Genomic DNA, 17,291 nt, shown 5'->3' on the forward strand with positions numbered 1-17,291 from the left:
TGAAGGGGGGACCAGGGTGAAGGGGGGACCACGGTGATGGGGAGACCGTGGTGAAGGGGGGACCACGGTGAAGGGGAGACCAGGGTGAAGGGGGGACCATGGTGATGGGGACACCATGGTGAGGGGGGGACCATGGTGAAGGGGAGACCGTGGTGAGGGGGAGACCATGGTGAAGGGGAGACCAGGGTGAAGGAGTTCTAGGGTGAAGGAGAGACCAGGGTGAAGGGAGAACCAGGGTGAAGGGGGACCAGGGTGAAGAGGAGACCAGGGTGAATGGGGGACCAGGGTGAAGGGGGCACGGCGATGAAGCAGGCACGGCGATGACGGAGGGACCGCAGTGAAGGAGGGACCGCAGTGAAGGAGGGCCACATTGCCTGTCTTAATGCATAGTAACCAGGGTGAAATTGGCCACTTTTATCTTCTGGGCTTCCTTTGCGCCCCCTTTTGGTATCTCCTTCCAATTTTAGCGTCTTCACTTATTCAGCAAACACTAATTGAGCCCCGAGTTTGGAATCCTGGTAGTGCAGTGGTTAAGAGCTACGGCTGGAAACCAAAAGGTCTGTAGTTTGAATCCACCAGCTGCTCCTTGGAAACCCTATGGGGCAGTTCTACTCTGTCCTAAGGGTCTCTGTGAGTCAAAAATTGACTTGACAGCAAAGAGTTTGATTTGATTTTTAATTTGTGCCAAGAGATCTTCTGGAGGGGTCGTGGTGGGTAGAAAGAAAAATGATTAAAGGGGAGCTTATGGTCTAGGGAGATAATCACATTATAAACCAGTGATTATGATTAAAAAAAAACAGTTGCTGTTGAGTCGATTCCAACACATGGCGACCCCACGTGTGTCAGTGCAGAACTGTGCTCCATGGGGTTTTCAACGGCTGAGTTTTTCAGATGTGGATCACCAGGACTTTCTTCCCACACACTTCTGGGTGGATTCGAACCTCCAACCTTTCAGTCAGCCGAGTACCTTAACCATTTGCACCACTTAGACACTCTAATTAGGATACAATGTGATAAGTACTAAAAGAAGGGAAATCAGTCAGGGTGGGCTTCACAGAGGAGGTGACATTTGAGAGCGATCCTGAGGGATGAATAAGCTTTGCAAGTACAGAAAGAAAGGAAGGTTGTTCTAGGCAGAGGGAGTAGCAGGAGGCGAGAGAGGGTGGTGAGTTCTACTGGGTACAGGATTGGCGAGTAACTCATTGAGAGGAGACCTGGGGTGCCTGAGAGACAGTGAAGTGATGTGAGTTTGGAAAGTTGGATTAGAGCCAGGCTGCACAAGGTCTTTGGCACATATTAGGTGCTCGATTAATATTTACTCAAAGGTGAGAGGAAGCGGAATAAGAGCAAGCACATACTACTAACAGTGACTGTGACGGTTTGGTTTGTGTCCCTGTGAATGTGACCTTACTTGGGACCAGGGTCTTTGCAGGTGTAATTAGTTAGGTTAGCGTGACGCCACACTGGAGCAGAAAACCAAAAAAAACAAACCCGTTGCTGTGGAGTCAATTCCGACTCATAGCGACCCTATAGGACAGAGTAGAACTGCCCCATAGGGTTTCCAAGGAGCAGCTGGTGGATTTGAACTGCCAACCTTTTGGTTACCAGCCGAGCTCTTAACCACTGTGCCACCAAAGCTCCAAGCTGGAAGACACTCAAAATACACACCCAGGGACTTCTTTGTCACATCCTGTTGCCGTCCAGTCCATTCCGACTCATAGCGACCCTATAGGACAGAGTAGAACTGCCCATAGGGTTTCCAAGAAGCAGCTGGTGGATTCGAACTGCCACCTTTAGGGTTAGCAGCCGAACGCCACTGGAGTGGGGGTGAGGGGGCTAATTCAGTATAAGAAGGAGAGAAGAGACTCAGAGACAGAGATGTGGAGGGAAGACGGCCGTATGAACATGGGAGCAGACAGTGAAGGGCTGTTGTCTCAGGCCAGGGAACACCAGGAGGTACCGGAAGCTAGCAGAGACAGGGAAGGATCTTCCCCTAGAAACTTCAGAGACAGCATGGCCCTGCTGACACCTTGATTTTGCACTTCTAGCCCCCTGAACTGTGAGACAATAAATTTGTGTTGTTTTAAACCACCCAGTCTGCGGTACTTTGTTGCTACGGGACTAGGAAACATACAGTGATAGCAACAGTAATGGTAACCGTATTCCTGCTGGTCTACCCATTGTTTTACAGCTTCATGAAGCACTGGGAAAGAAATAAAGAATTACCCAAATCCAGCTACTTGTTATATTACACTACCTTACACCACATATCTATATGCTATCTAGCTATCATCCATCTATCCATCATTTATCTATTTATCTATCACCTATTATTTATTTATTATTTATCTATCATCCATCCATCTATCCATCCATCCATCTATCTATCCATTTATCTGTCTATATCAAAGAGATAGTAAAAGGGTGGAAGAGAATTTCAGACCTCTCTGATCTTGAGTCCTTCTTCTAACAGGATGGTAATGGGTGAGAGGGCAACATCAGACCATCTGCTCTGCCTGTCCTAGCATCTGCTCTGGAGAGTGGTCACTCTGAAGATGGGACCAGTCCCCTCTGGGGTGCCGAGAGCAGCATCTTAGGGGGAAGTTCCCCTCCCAGGGGTCTGTATCATGCCCATTCATTGAAACTTCCCTGCAGGGCAAGGGCATGACCTCAGACAGAGTTCACTGAGCTGACAAGGCTGAGCCTTGACCCTGGGGTGGAGAGGGCATCGAGTTACCTGGAAAAGCGCAGTACCTTTTTCAGAACAAGGGCTGAGTTAAGAGTACATATGTGAACACAGAGAGCCTCAAAGATTTTTGGTGGTGAGCAAGGCAGTAGACATCTGTATGGATTTTCTGACATGATCTCTTCACCTGTTCAGAGGGTCAGGTCACTGCTCAGGGCACCATCATCTGGCAGGTTGGTGGGAAGGAGCTGCTTTTTACAATACAAGGGAAGTGTGTAACAGATCCTAGATGTTGTAGAAACTCAATCTCTGCAGTGACTTGAGAGAATATTGGCGGGCTCGGCATTAAGAAGGCTGTTTCCATTTACATGGGTCTGGAGGAGGTGAAGCTTATACATGAGAGTAGAGCACAGGCACACCTCAGCCTGTTTAGTGAGCACTGTGCTGTGTGCTGCCATCTTGGGAAGCTTAACGCGTGCTCATTCCACAGGAACTGCCATTGTGCAAACCTTTCTTGGAACTGCCCCAAAGCGTTCAGAGCTTGTTCATGAGCTACAAAAGAAAATAGTCTCAGTATGGTCATGTACGAAAAGAATGACGCATAAAAGGAACATCGATACATGGTAGTGTTGCATACCACCACCTGTCAGTTTTCGTACTGTGGCGGCTTGTGTGTTGCTGTGATGCTGGAAGCTACGTCACTGGTATTTCAAATATCAGCAGGGTCACCCATGATGGACAGGTTTCAGCAGAACTTCCAGACTAAGAAAGACTAAGAAGAAAGGCATGGTGATCTATTTCCCAAAAGTAGCCAGTAGGACATTGTCGGATATAGTGCTGGAAGATGAGCCCCCTAGGTTGGAAGGCACTCAAAATACACAGTGACTGCAACAGTGGACTCGAACAGACCAATGATCATGAAGATGGGGCAGGACCAGGCAATATATTGTTTTGTTGTGCATGGGATCACAAAGAGTTGGAGCTGACCCAATGACAAATAACAACAATGTTACATAGGGAAAGAGAGGAAAGAGGGGATCAAGAAGAACAAGAGACCCAGAATCAAGGGGTTAGTTAAAAATGGGATGTTTTGTTCTCTAATGTCAAACATGTATAGGCAAGCAATGGATTTTTCCACAATCTGAGAAGTTTTGTTTTTCTCTGTGAAAAAGCAGAAGACTTTGCATTGAAACCTCTCAGTGACCGATCACCTCAAATAGCTGGAAAGGATTTGCAAAGCTGTTCAACTCCAGCGTCCGTTTGACGAGATCACGCTGACTGCTTTCTTCCCTCCGTTGTGTTTTCACGTCAGCGTTTTCTTCAGCAGCAATAGTTCTGCCTCCCAAGCATTGCAGCGGCCAACTTCCTATGAACCTCAGGCTCAGAGGGGCTGAAAGGCTTGGCATGTGTCTGGGGGAACACAAATGACCTGGATGCTGAAGTGTAGGCCTTTGTCCGAGAGACCATGACCACCAACGGATGTGTAACTGTTGCTAGCTGCTCTCCAGGCTGCTCTGACTCATGGCGATGGCAACAGGATGTGACAAAGGTGTCCCTGGGTGTGTATTTTGAGTGTCTTCCAACTTGGAGCTTTGGTGGGGCAGTGGTTAAGAGCTATAGGACAGCAGAACTACACCATAGGGTTTCCTAGGCTGTAATCTTTACAGAAGCAGACTATCACATCTTTCTCCCGTAACCAACGTTGCTCAGTCCTGGGCCATCTTCATGACTGTTGGTATGTTTGAGGCCACTGTTGCAACTATTGTATCAATCTATGTCTTTGAGAGTTTCCCTCATTTTCTCTGACCCTCTACTTTACCAACCATGATGTCCTTTCCTAGCACTGGTCTTTTCTGATGCCGTGTCCAAAGAAAGCAAGTTGAAATCTCACCATTCTGTCTTCTAAAGAGCATTCTGGTTATATTTCTTTTAAAACTGATTCGTTCATTCTTCTGGTCGTCCACGGTTTATTCAGTATTCTTCACCAACACCACAGTTTAAGCACATCAATTCTTCTTCTATCTTCCTTTTTCATTATCCAACTTCCACATTCATATGAGGCAATTGAAAAGACCATGGACTTTTCGTTTTCATCTTGATGAAGCATTTGAATTTGACACTGTCCATGTGTCCAATAGTTGCCAAAATATGTTTCTGCTTCAGGGAAATAAGGGTGAGTGTTTTGCACCCTCCTTTCTTTCCCCCGTCTGAAGTTTGGCTTCTGCCAGTTCTGCTGTGTCTGGACAGCAAAAAGATACCAGCCTGGAAGGTTACTAAGAAGCTCCTTCCTGGCCAGAGAGGAGGTCTGAGAACACTGTTCCCAAGGTCTTTTGTCCTGAGCATGAGCAGAATTCACTGGTGTGAAGGCATCATGTGGCTCAGCCCTAACCTCCTCCTCCTTGATGCCGTCCCTAAGTCTTTGAGGATGAGGCTGGACACTGGAGCACAGCCCAGGAGCCCTGATGGCAGGTGGGTGAATCTGGGTCTCTCATCCAAATACTGCTAATCCCTTCTCCAGGACAGTCCAATTTAGCATAATCCATTCAACTGGCCTTGTAGGAGCTCCCTGGTTGAAAAGGTGCTTCTACTTGTCAAATGCTATTTCTTCCCGAAACTTTACATATTAGATCCTGCCTGGCCCACCCCTTTCAGGCAGAAGCCTTTCTAATTGATGGTAGGCCCAAGTAACCTTGAATTCTACTCTGTCTCCCTTGGTCTTGTAAAACCATACATAATTACTGCAATGTTAAAATCACGGCTCTTCCATTTCCTAGCTGGATGACCTTGGGCGAGTTGCTTCACATCTATGGGCCTCAATTTCCTGATCTGCAAAATCACCTCTTCTTGGTGAAGCACTCCTCAAGACCAAGAACAGGATCGACACACGAGACTAAATGGGCAGCTCCTGTCCAGAGGCAAGATGAGAAGCCAGAAAGGGATAGGAGCTGGTTGAATGGACACGGGAAATCCAGGGTGGAAAGGAGGAGTGTGCTGTCACACTACAGGGATTGCAACTAGGTTCACATAACAATATGTGTATAAATTTTTGTATGAGAAACTAACTTGAGCTGTCAACTTTCACCTGAAGCACAATAAAAAAATAATAATGAAGAAGTAAAATAAAAACAGTTGAAAAAAATTACTTCTTCTTGGGTTTATTGTGAGGATTAAATAAAATGATTAAATCTAAAGTGCTTGGCACAGACACATGGCATGCGGACTAGTTCACCAGTTGCGGTCAAGTAGATTCTGAATCATGGCGACGCTATGTGTGTCAGAACAGAACTGTGCTCCATGGGGTTTTCAATGGCTGATTTTTCAGAAATAGATCACCAGGCCTTTCTTCTGGAGTGCCTCTGGCTGAACTTAAACCTCCAACCTGTCTGTTAGCAGCCAAACATGTTAATCGTTTGCACACCCAGGAACAAAAAACCCCAACTTGATATCATTGCGAACGAGGTAAACCAGGTTCCTGTGCTCATGGCTTACATAATTATTGATCTGGTCGGGGGATAGCTCACTGTGTGGTCAAGAAATCCTTTGATGGGATGATATTCAATACATACGTCCACCTTCATCTGGTTGCAAAGAGTGTTGGTCGTGGTGGGCAGAGGCCATCTGCAGGATGAGGTATTTCAGTATGTCACTTATCACAGTCTTACCAAATGCCCGAAGATGACACTGACTCTGAGAGACGAGGTAGGATGGACAATTGGAAAGTCATACCAGGAGGATAGCCTGGGGTAGACACATGTTTCCAAAAATTGAGATTTAAATATTTTAGCAACATTGCTCATTCATTAACTTGTTCACCAAACGTTATTTATCGACTGTCCTATTCTGGCTTCTAGTTACATCGAAATGAGTAAAACTAAGTCCTCAGCCTCAATGGACACTGGAGCCACTTAGACCAAGCCAACTTGTTGATTTTTTAAAGTTAATTTTATTTGACAAGTCAAAGGGTTTTGCTGCACTCCAGAGAATACCTCCAGATTCAAAACAACATCTAAGCATGGAGACATTCAAGGGATATTTAAGAACTTCTGGAGTACACAGATCTTCCTCCAGCCAAGACTCATTTCACTATTCTGCCATCACTCTCTCCTTCCCAGACTCCCGCTGTCACTAATTTCCCAGCCCTCTTGTGTTTAGGTGGGCAAGTAACCACTTCTAGCTAGTGGGATGTGAGCAGAAGAGATGTGTAGCACAACCAGGCATAGACAATGGAGCATCTGTGCCTTCCACACACTGTTTCTTCCTGGTCCACACCAGCCGTGAAGTCCATGAGTTAAAGATGGTGGTATGCAAGATGGAAGAAGTTTAGGTTCCTGACTCACTGCTTGAAAGAGACCTTCCCAGTCTAGAATGGACTGTGGCATGAGCAAAAAATAAACTTGTATTGTGTTAAGCCACTGAGGTCTTGGGGTTGCTTGTTACCACAGCTTTCATAGTTTACCCTGACTAAAGAACCCAGGTGGTGCAGTGATTAAGCACTTGATGCTAATCAAAAGGTCAGCTGTTTGAACCCACCAGCCGCTCCATGGGAGGAAGATGTGACAGTCTGCTTCTGTAAAGATTACAGCCTACGAAACCCTATGGTGTAGTTCTGCTGTCCTACAGGGTCACTATGAATCAAGATTGACTCAATGGCAGTGGGTAATACACTCTAGGTGGGGGGGTAGTGGTGATTCAGTGGTAGAATTCTCACCTTCCACGCAGGAGACCAAAAAAAAAAAAAAAAAAGCCAAACTCATTGCTGTCAAGTTGATTGTGACTCACAGCAACCCTATAAAACTATAAAACAGAGTAAAGCTCTCCCACAGGGTTTCCAAGGAGTCGCTGGTGGATTTGAACTGCTGACCTTTTGGTTAGCAGCCAAGCTCTTAACCACTGCCCCAAGAGACCTGGGTTTAATTCTGGGCCAATGCACCGCCTGCGCAGCCATCAGTCATCTGTCAGTGGAGGCTTGCTTGTTGTTACGATCCTGAACAGATTTCAGTAGAGCTTCCAGACTGAGACAGACTGGGAAGAAGGCCTGGTGATCACCTCTGAAAAATCAGCCAATGAAAACTCCGTGGATCACAACGCTCCCAGCCTGTTGTTCAGGGAGTCACTGTGTGTCAGGGGCTGACAGCAGCTAGCGACAACAACAATGTACTCTGTTACCACCTCTGCCTGGTCACATGTGATCTCTACATCCTTAATGCGATCTCTAGATTTTAATGCGTAAGAGGTCTCAGAATGCTCCTCAGAAGTGAGGATGACGAGACTTCGTCTCATGTACTTTAGACATGTTATCAGGAGGGACCAGTCGCTGGAGAAGGACTCTGTAAAAACAGCGTGAGGGTGGTGTTGTCTAACCTCCTGTAACTTCAGGAGCAGGAAAGAGACTCAAGATCAACAGCCCAAGGCTGATTCCTATGAGGTGGAAGTCGGACATGCCTCCTTTATTTGCCATCTTTACCAATTCTGACACCAGCTGTCCCTCCCACGGCACTCTCTTCTTCTCTGCTGGGTTCCGTAATTCGTTGCAACGGCCACACAGAACTCACAGACCATACTCATGATTCTGGGGTTTACTAGGGAAGTAACAGGTTACAATTCAGGCTGAGGAACACTCAGGATACAGTTCTTCCATCAGGACAGCCTCTTCCCAGCTGTGCTCGCAGGCATGCCTCTTCTTGGCCCTTGGCCTCTGCCCAAAGACACTTAGCTTTCTCACTCCGTGGGCCAGGAAGCCCACCACGCCATCTTCTACTGCCAGTCTCTACTGCCACCACTTCTCTGCCACCTTCAGGGTTACATCTTGCTCTCTGTCTCCCGAGTCCAGGAGCTTCTTAACGCAGGGATCCCAAGTCCAAAGGACATGCTGGCTCCTGGCTGCTGTTCCTTGGTGGTGGTGGGGTCTTCTCTTCCCCGCCTCTGGGATGGCTTACCTCAAGTCCAGGAGGATGGCAAAACTGACCAATCCCTTTGGTGGGCCACAGTTACCCTATTACACAGTCCCGCTTAATCACTTGGGCGGGAGTTACAAGACCATGGCTAGAAAGGCCACAAGAAGACAATTCATCACACTGCAACCATCATGCTCGGTAAAGTTAGAGGGTCATCGAAAAAGAGGAGGATCTTCGATGAGATGGACTGACACAGTGGCTACAACAATGTGCTCAAGCATAACAATGATTTTAAGGATGGTTCAGGACAGGGCAGTGTTTCATTCTGTTGTCCATGGGGTCGCTATGAGTCGGAACTGACTCTACGGCACCTAACAGCAGCACCTAACAAGAGGTCTCAAAGAGTGGAAATGACCCTGTATGTGAAGGGTGACATTTCTTTTTCCTGTGTAGCCAAGCATTGGAGAGGAGACTGTGTTTGTTTAGAAAAGTTTTCACAAATCCTTTGTCATGAAGATTTTGGGGAAAAGTGGCCATGAAGGCTGTAAAGATGCCTTCTGTACACCAATTAAGTAACCCAATTCAGTGATGTCAGGGCAAGACTTGCATCAGCCGTTGATATTCTGATCCAAGCACCCATCAGTGCCCAGGATCCCTTTGCCCCGTGTGGATATGAATAACCAATCTTACGCTTTTCCACCTGCTCTAGGTTGGATTTTGTTTCACCCAAAAAATATGAAAATGTCACTGGTCACTGCCTCTAAATCCCATGTTTGTCTCTATCTTATGTTCTGGAGGGGAAAGGAGTTCACAGTCAGAGAGAGAAGTAATTTTTCCTGTTGCTAATAAGCTACGTATGTGTAAAAGGTTAGTTTCTGAGTTATTTCAGATTCTGTGACTCAAAGTGTGGGATCTGGTAAACTATAATGGATAATTGTGAGAAATGAGAAATTAAAGGGAGTTTTGGAGTCTTTTATATATTTCAAGTTTAAAAACAATTTGGTCTCTGCATCATTAAAACTAAACTTTCACCTGCTACAAATTTCCTTCTTTGTTCCAGAGGCTGTTGTCCGTTGGAACAGAAAGGAAAGGAAGCTGTCACTGGCCTTTTACAGAGTGCAGACGAGAGCAAACATCAGCAGGGCCACACATGTTAATGAGGAATGGCTGCCTGATCAGAGGGTGGACTCTGACACAGAAACTTTCCCTTGGATTTAAAAAAAATTTTCAGCTGGTCATTGGTAGTCACAATAAAATGAATTACTTCAGCAAAAATAAATATGCAGTGATTCAAAGTGTTTTCAATAATTACGATCACACTTTGCAGATTTTGTGCTGTGACTTAAGCATCACATTTAAGCAGTCGGCCTGTACTTAGAATTTCTGGATGTTAATACATATTGCTCTGAGGACTAAGGTGCACCTGACCCAAGCCATGATGTTCTCAGTCACCTCAAATGTATGCGAAAAATGGGACAACGAATAAGGAAGACTGAAGAATTGATGCATTTGAATTATGGTGTTGGTGAAGAATATTGAATATGCCATGGACTATCAGAAAAACAAACCAATCTGTCTTGGAAGAAGTACAGCCAGAATGCTCCTTAGAAGCAAGGATGGTGAGACTTCGTTTCATTTACTTTGGACATATTATCAGGAGGGACCAGTCCCTGGAGAAGGACATCATGCTTGGTAGAGAGGGTCTGCGAAAAAGAGGAAGACCCTCAAGGAGATGGACTGACACAGTGGTTGCGACGATAGGCTCAAACAACACAAACAGCAACAATTGTGAGGACGGCGCAGGACCAGGTAGTGTTTTGTTCTGTTGTACGTAGGGTCGCTATGAGTCGGAACCGGCTCAACAGCACCTAACAGCAACAACAAATACATATCGCTAGACATATATTTAGAAAAATGTACAGATAAATCTACAGAACTCATATGGACACATATAAAAACAGATTTTTTCAAAAAATAGACAAACGCTGTAGTTTCTTGATATAAGGACTCACTTAAGTGATGGTGGTGAATCCATTCTTCATATATCTAACATTTTATACATCAATCCATTCAATAGTTTTCCCACCCACTAATATCTCGTTTTATCTTTAGGACAACTCTGCGAGGTAGGAATAGTTATCTCCATTTTATAGATGAGGAAACTGAGGCTCAGAGAATGACACTAATTGACTACTGAGCAGATGCTTGAACCAGGGAGATGCACAGGAAGATGAGGAGTCTGTGAAGAGGGCAGATAGATGAAAATGAAAGGGCCAATGATTCCTTGAGAATACCACGCATCCAAAAATATAATAAATTTTGCTTTCCCACTCAGGGTCCAAACCAAACCAAACCTGTTGCCGTTGAGTTGATTCCGACTCAGCGACCCTATATGACAGAGCAGAACACCCTCATAGGGTTTCCAAGGAGTGTCTGGCAGATTTGAACTGCTGACCTTTTGGTTAACCCGTGTGCCATCAGGGTGGAAGGAGGGGTTCTATCAGTCAGGGTTTAGTGCAGTACACTAGGTATTTCAAGCAGAAACAGATTTAATACAGGTCATTATACTGTCTCAGTTACCTGATGCTGCTATAACAACCACAACAGTAGAAAACCCACAACGGGTGGCTTTAAAGAACGAGAGTTTATTGTCCCACAGTTTTGGAAGCTAGAAGCCCAAATCAGGGCATTGGCTCTAGGGGAGGGTCCTTCATTGTGGGAAGCCCTGGGCGTTCCTTGGCATTCCTTGGCATCTGTCTTCCTCTTGTGCGTGTGTCTCTGTGTCTATTCTGCTCTTTTTATAAGACACTGCTCAGAAGTGATTAGGTTTAGGACACACTCTACTCTGGAATGACCTTCTTAACATAACAAAAGAAAGCCCCTATTTCCAAATAGGGACATAATCATGGTCTGTATCACAGATCATGGTGTTTTCAGTCACCTCATATGCTTGTGAAAGCTGGGCAATGAATAAGGAAGACTGAAGAAGAACTGATGCCTTTGAACTGTGGTGTTGGCAAAGAATATTGACTATACCCTGGGCTGCCAGAAAATCTGTCTTGGAAGAAGTACAACCAGAACGCTCCTTAGAAGCAAGGAAGGTGAGACTACATCTCACATAGTTTGGACATATTATCAGGAGGAATCAGTCCCCGGAGAAAGACATCATGCTTGGTAAAGTAGAGGGTCAGCAAAAAACAGGAAGACCCTCAATGAGATGGACTGACACACAGTGCCTGCAACAATGGGCTCAAGCATAACAACAATTGTGAGGATGGTGCAAGAACAGGCAGTGTTTTGTTCTATTGTACGTGGGGTCACTATGAGTCGGAACTGACTCGATGGCACCTAACAACAACAACAACATCGCAGACCTGTCTGGGGTTAGGACTTTCACATTTCTTTTTGGGGGACGCAGTTCAATCAATAATATAGGCTTACAAAAGTGTTAAAAGGGCTGGAGAAGCAGAAGACAGAGAGCTTTTGCTAGGCTTCAAGGTCACATTGCCACAGCAGTATCCAGAGATGAGGAAATCTCCGTCATTAGCTAACACCCAGGCCCACAAAGCCAGTGCTGGAGAATAAAACACAAAAGCTGGCAGGTGCTAAAACCTACCATCAGAGACCTCCTCTGTGGGAGAAGCAGCCTCTGCTTCACCTTTGACTTCTGATCACGCACAAGCACATCTGACTGGCAGAACCCAAACTGCACCCAGAACCCTTGCAGGGGAGAGCCTGAGAAACGGCTTTAAGACTTCTACTTCCTGAATACAGGAGGGAACATAAAAAAGGGGATAGGGATTAGGGTAATCTAAACTATGGTAACAAATGCTGTTAGCTGCTGTGAATTGACTCCGACTCATGGCGAGCTTAAGTACAACAGAAGGAAACATTGCCCAGTCCTGCAATATCTTAACAATTGCCAGGGTGTTTGAGTCCATTGTTGAGGTTACTGTTTGTTACTGAAGGTAACAAATAACACTCCAGAAATTCAGTGCTTTTAAGAATAAAAAATTTATTATTCAGGTAATAATCCAGGGCAGGGGATTCAGGTCAGTGGCAATCCAGCTCCACACAGTCCTTCAGGGATTCAGGCTGATGGTCTTTGCTATCTTTACTGTGGGGCTTCTAAGGTTGTCCTGGGTGTCTGTGAGGGTTAATTTTCCGTGTCAACTTGTCTAGGCTGTGGTTCCCAGTAGTTTTGCCAAACACTAGACCAGTTGCTGTTCCATAATGTAATCTAATGCAAAGTAACGTAATCACTTTCCATAAAGTAATCTGGTGTAATGTAATCAATCAATCAGTTGAAAGGGGAATTTCCTTCTGGTGTGGTCTGCCTTCAGACTATGAATAGATATTTTGGCAAAACTCTCTTTGTCTCTCAACTCTGCAGTCTTCCTGTCACCTGGCCTACAGATTTTGGACTTTCCAGTCCCTGCAATTGCATGAGCCAATCCCATGAAGTAAATATCTCTCTCTTTCTCTGTGTGTATAGATATAGATAGAGATATAGAGTCCCTCTGAGGACTAAGGTGCACCTGACCCAAGCCATGATATTTTCTATCACCTCATATGCATGTGAAAGCTGAACAGCGAATAAGGAAGAGCAAAGAAGAATCGATGCCTTCCAATTATGGTGTTGGTGAAGAATATCCAATATACTATGGACTGCCAGAAGAACAAACAAATCTATTTTGGAACTGCAACCAGAATGCTCCCTAGAAGCGAAAATGGCGAACCTTTGTCTCACATACTTTGGACATGTTCTCAGGAGGGACCAGTCCCTGGAGAAAGACATCATGCTTGGTAAAGTAGAGGGTCAGTGAAAAAGAGGAAGACTCTCAACAAGATGGACTGATACAGTGGCTGCAACAATGAGCTCAAGCATAAAAACAATTGTGAGCATGGCGCAGGACCAGGCAGTGTTTCGCTCTGTTGTACATAGAGTCAGTATGAGTTCGCACAGACTCAATGGTACCTCACATCAACAACAACGTGAATATAGATACAGATATAGATTTATAACTGGTTCTGTTTCTCTAGAGAACCCTGACTAAGCCAGTGTTCATCATCTCAGTCAGCTGGAAGAGGGTAAGAGCATGGAGGCGAGAAGCTTTTGTGGGTGGACCTGGAAGCGGCACATGCCATTTCTGCTTACATCCCTGTGGCCACACCTAACTGCCAGAGAGGTTGGGAAATGTTGTGTAGCTGGAAAAATATATGCCTGGTGCTCCTACTAAAAGGGAACAAGGGAAAAATGGATTTAAGGACAGTGGGCAGTCTCTTGCAAAGGGTGGAAATGGACACCAAGTTCCAACAGGTGAATCCAGTACAGGGGCAGACAGTCTACCTCATGACTTTCACTTCTATTACCAGCAGATATCATCTACATGGCTCATTACAAGGGTACTTGTGTTTTCTCCCATGTTCCACACAGGTGTCTGTGCACCTTCTGGCACCTTCTGTGTTGAGAGTTAACTCATTCTGTCCAAGCTGTGTTTCTACTTCAGGTTAATGTTACTCGTCAAAATAAGAACTCTCCGCATTTACCTGCTGTTATGTCATACGTTCTGCTTTATAAATTCACCACTTGAATCTTTATCCTTGCCTTGCACATACAATCAATTTGCAGGCAAATGCTTCTCAGGGCTGATGAAAGGATCCATGGCCTTGCGCGGAGCAGACTGCAGCTTCCACCCGACTCTTATCGCGGGAGATTCTTATGTGGAATGAAGCGATGCGATTCAGGGGGGCGATTTCACCTCTGAGTGTTTGATCAGCCAAGGGGAATGAAGGTGTGAGCCGGAAGTCCTCTAAGGCAGCCTGTCCAGGGGCCCTTGTGGGCTATGACCACCCACAGTGGCTGCCTTGAATTTTTGTTAAAGTAATTCATTTTATTGCGACTACCAATGGGCATTTTAATATCTGAAATGAGACTATGTTTGTGCCCTAAAGTGACCACTGAACTCCTGGGACCTGCAGGGACTATTGACCAAGGGCCCTACCAATACCTTGATTTCGAACGTTGAGCCTCCAGAGCTGTGAGAGAATAAATCTGTGTTGTTTTAAGCCACCCAGTTTGCTGTCATTTGTCATGGCAACACTAGGAAGCTAATACAGTGACCCAGATTTTCATTCCCAATGGAGCTGAGTCCTTGGTGGTCTTTTTTTATTGAGCTGTAGCAGTTTCATCATGGAGGCCCATTGGACCAGGAAGTGTTAAGAGATATCCTAGTGGATCTCCCGAGTTCCAGACACAGAATTCCATTCCCCCATTATGTAATTTTCCCCTTGGGTATTGGGATCAATAACCCAGCCAACACTGTTACCTCCTTCTCTGCTGTTGGTTAAATGAATGAGGATCCCATAGTAGCCATGACCTAGCTCCCTGGGGCGAGCATTTTTCTCTCGGGCACAAAGACCTCCAAACTCCCCAAGCCCAAAGTGATGAGGCTGGAAAGCAAACATTTCTCCCGAGCGTTACAGAGTGTAATAGGGAGAGGGACACGCTCATCTCCACCCCTTGCTTCCCAGACCCGGGCATTCTGGCCGAAGGGAAGACGACACCATATACTGGCTCTGATTAAAGGCAAATGGGACTAATGAAGGACAGCACTACAATTATCAGGGTGTCATCTCCCTGCTAGCACTAAAACTGAGGTTCAGCAGGCTGGTCCACTGTTGTATCAAGCCAGAAGCTTCTGAGCGACGTGGCATTTGGATCTGAGTCCATTGTCACACTTCCTTTGCCATAAAATGTGCCCCTGGTCCAAAGGGCTAGTGTAGCATACCCTGGCAATGGATGAGGCATTCTATAAGAGCATAAACCATGGTGCTGATAAGAGCATTGTGGACAGAGAGCCAAATCTGTATCAGGGGTCTGTCTTAGTTACCTAGTACTTCTGTTACACAAACAGGTAGCTTTAAAGAACAGACATTTATTTCTCACAGTTCTGGAGGCAAAAAGTCCAAATCAGGGTCTCGGCTGTGTCGATTCCTTCCTTGTCAGTAGCCCTGCATGTTCCTTGATTTGTTGGCTTGTAGATAGTCCTCACATGATGTCTCTATCCATTCAGCTCTTTTTATAACTCAGAAGTGATTAGATTTAGAAATTACCTACTCTCCTATGACCCAGTTAATATAACGAAGAAAACTCTATTTCTAAACAGATTAATATTTACAGGTATAGTGACCTGGATTTCAATACATATTTCTGAAGGACACAACTCAATCCATGACAGGGTCCAACACAATTAACTTGCTAGTGTCGTTGGGGAATAGTGACATATTGGGGTTCCCAATATGACCTCTGTTGACAAGATGGAAACTCAGCAGTAGCTGTAGCTAAATCAGCCCTGGTGAGGGAAAGACCATAGTGATGAACCCATGCCGTATGGCCACCTTGTATATGAGCCCATTGGACAAGCAATGAGGTTAATCAACATCTACAGGATGAGTCAACTTCACCACCTCATTGTTGAGAACCCCCTCCACGGTGAAAGAAGCATGAATATCCTCACACTTTTTGCCCATTCTAAGAGGTCCGTCTACATACTCCCAGACTTCCTTGTCATCTCTTTTCAAGTATTGTTCTTTCCAAGTCCTTGACCAGCTTGTCAATCCATTAGCCGCCGACCGTGGATCAGAGTGGCTCTACACCTCTATCCATCTTTCCTGACTGCTGCTTGGGTCTGACTTCCAAGCTTTCTCACCCATGATCTAACCTCAGATCAGCTGTGCAAATGCCCGAATGTAAGCAAACTGATGAGGATTCTGGCAGTAATGGCGGGTGAACAGGGAAGAGCCCTGCAGTGACTGTGGGACAGAAGACCTTCTCCAAGTGCTGCTACTGAAGACATCCCAGCTTACAGATGCTAAGGTTGGTGGTGGCTGCAAATGGACATCAGGCGAATCCCCAAATTATGCCCACCAGGAGGATTTCCCTTTATCACTTTCTGTCTGCACATGGCACAATGCAGCTGCTGTCCACTTCCAGCTGATGTTAGCAGGCTGTGCAGATTCATCCATACACCACATCTGTGCCTTTCCCTCCTCCATTAACCAGTTACAAGGAACTCCACACAAGGCCATAGGTGTGGGTTGTGGGAGAGGTGGCAAAGATGTAGGAGCAAGAGTCATGGGACTCTGAACCATCTGTTTATGCAGTTTACTGGTGCTTTCTGTGGCTCCTCTGGGCCAGTCTCCCACATGCCATTTCATTTTTGCAATGGAACACCACCGTGCATGTTCAGTCTCATGGTGGGTGGGTCAGATAACACCCATTTCTTCATAAGCAGTTTGGGTGGCTTAGTCACTTGGTGTCCTGTGGTCAGGTATTTAGTTTCTACCAGGGCCCATTAGCAAGCTAGGGACTACTTTTCAAACAGAGAAGCAGAAGATAGCGTATCTTGCTCCCTAAACCATAGAAGTCCATGCTATGATTCTCCAGTTGGGCTTGCTAGAGACTCCACACAGGACCTCTGTACCATAGACATTTCTGCTGGATTACAAGGCCCGAGTGGCAGGCAAGTTCGCACCACAGCCTGGACACCACTCAAAACTGACAGCATCATGCGTTACCCATGAAATCAGTTGGAGCGGCATGCTCAAGTGTTCAACAAGATCCACCAAGTTACGATGATTTTATTATGATAATTTCATCATAATAAAATTATAATATTATGACTATTATGTTTGTGTAATATAAATAT

Source organism: Trichechus manatus, unplaced genomic scaffold, assembly GCF_000243295.1.
Source record: "Trichechus manatus latirostris isolate Lorelei unplaced genomic scaffold, TriManLat1.0 scaffold00177, whole genome shotgun sequence".
In the NCBI taxonomy this organism is placed as follows: domain Eukaryota; kingdom Metazoa; phylum Chordata; class Mammalia; order Sirenia; family Trichechidae; genus Trichechus; species Trichechus manatus.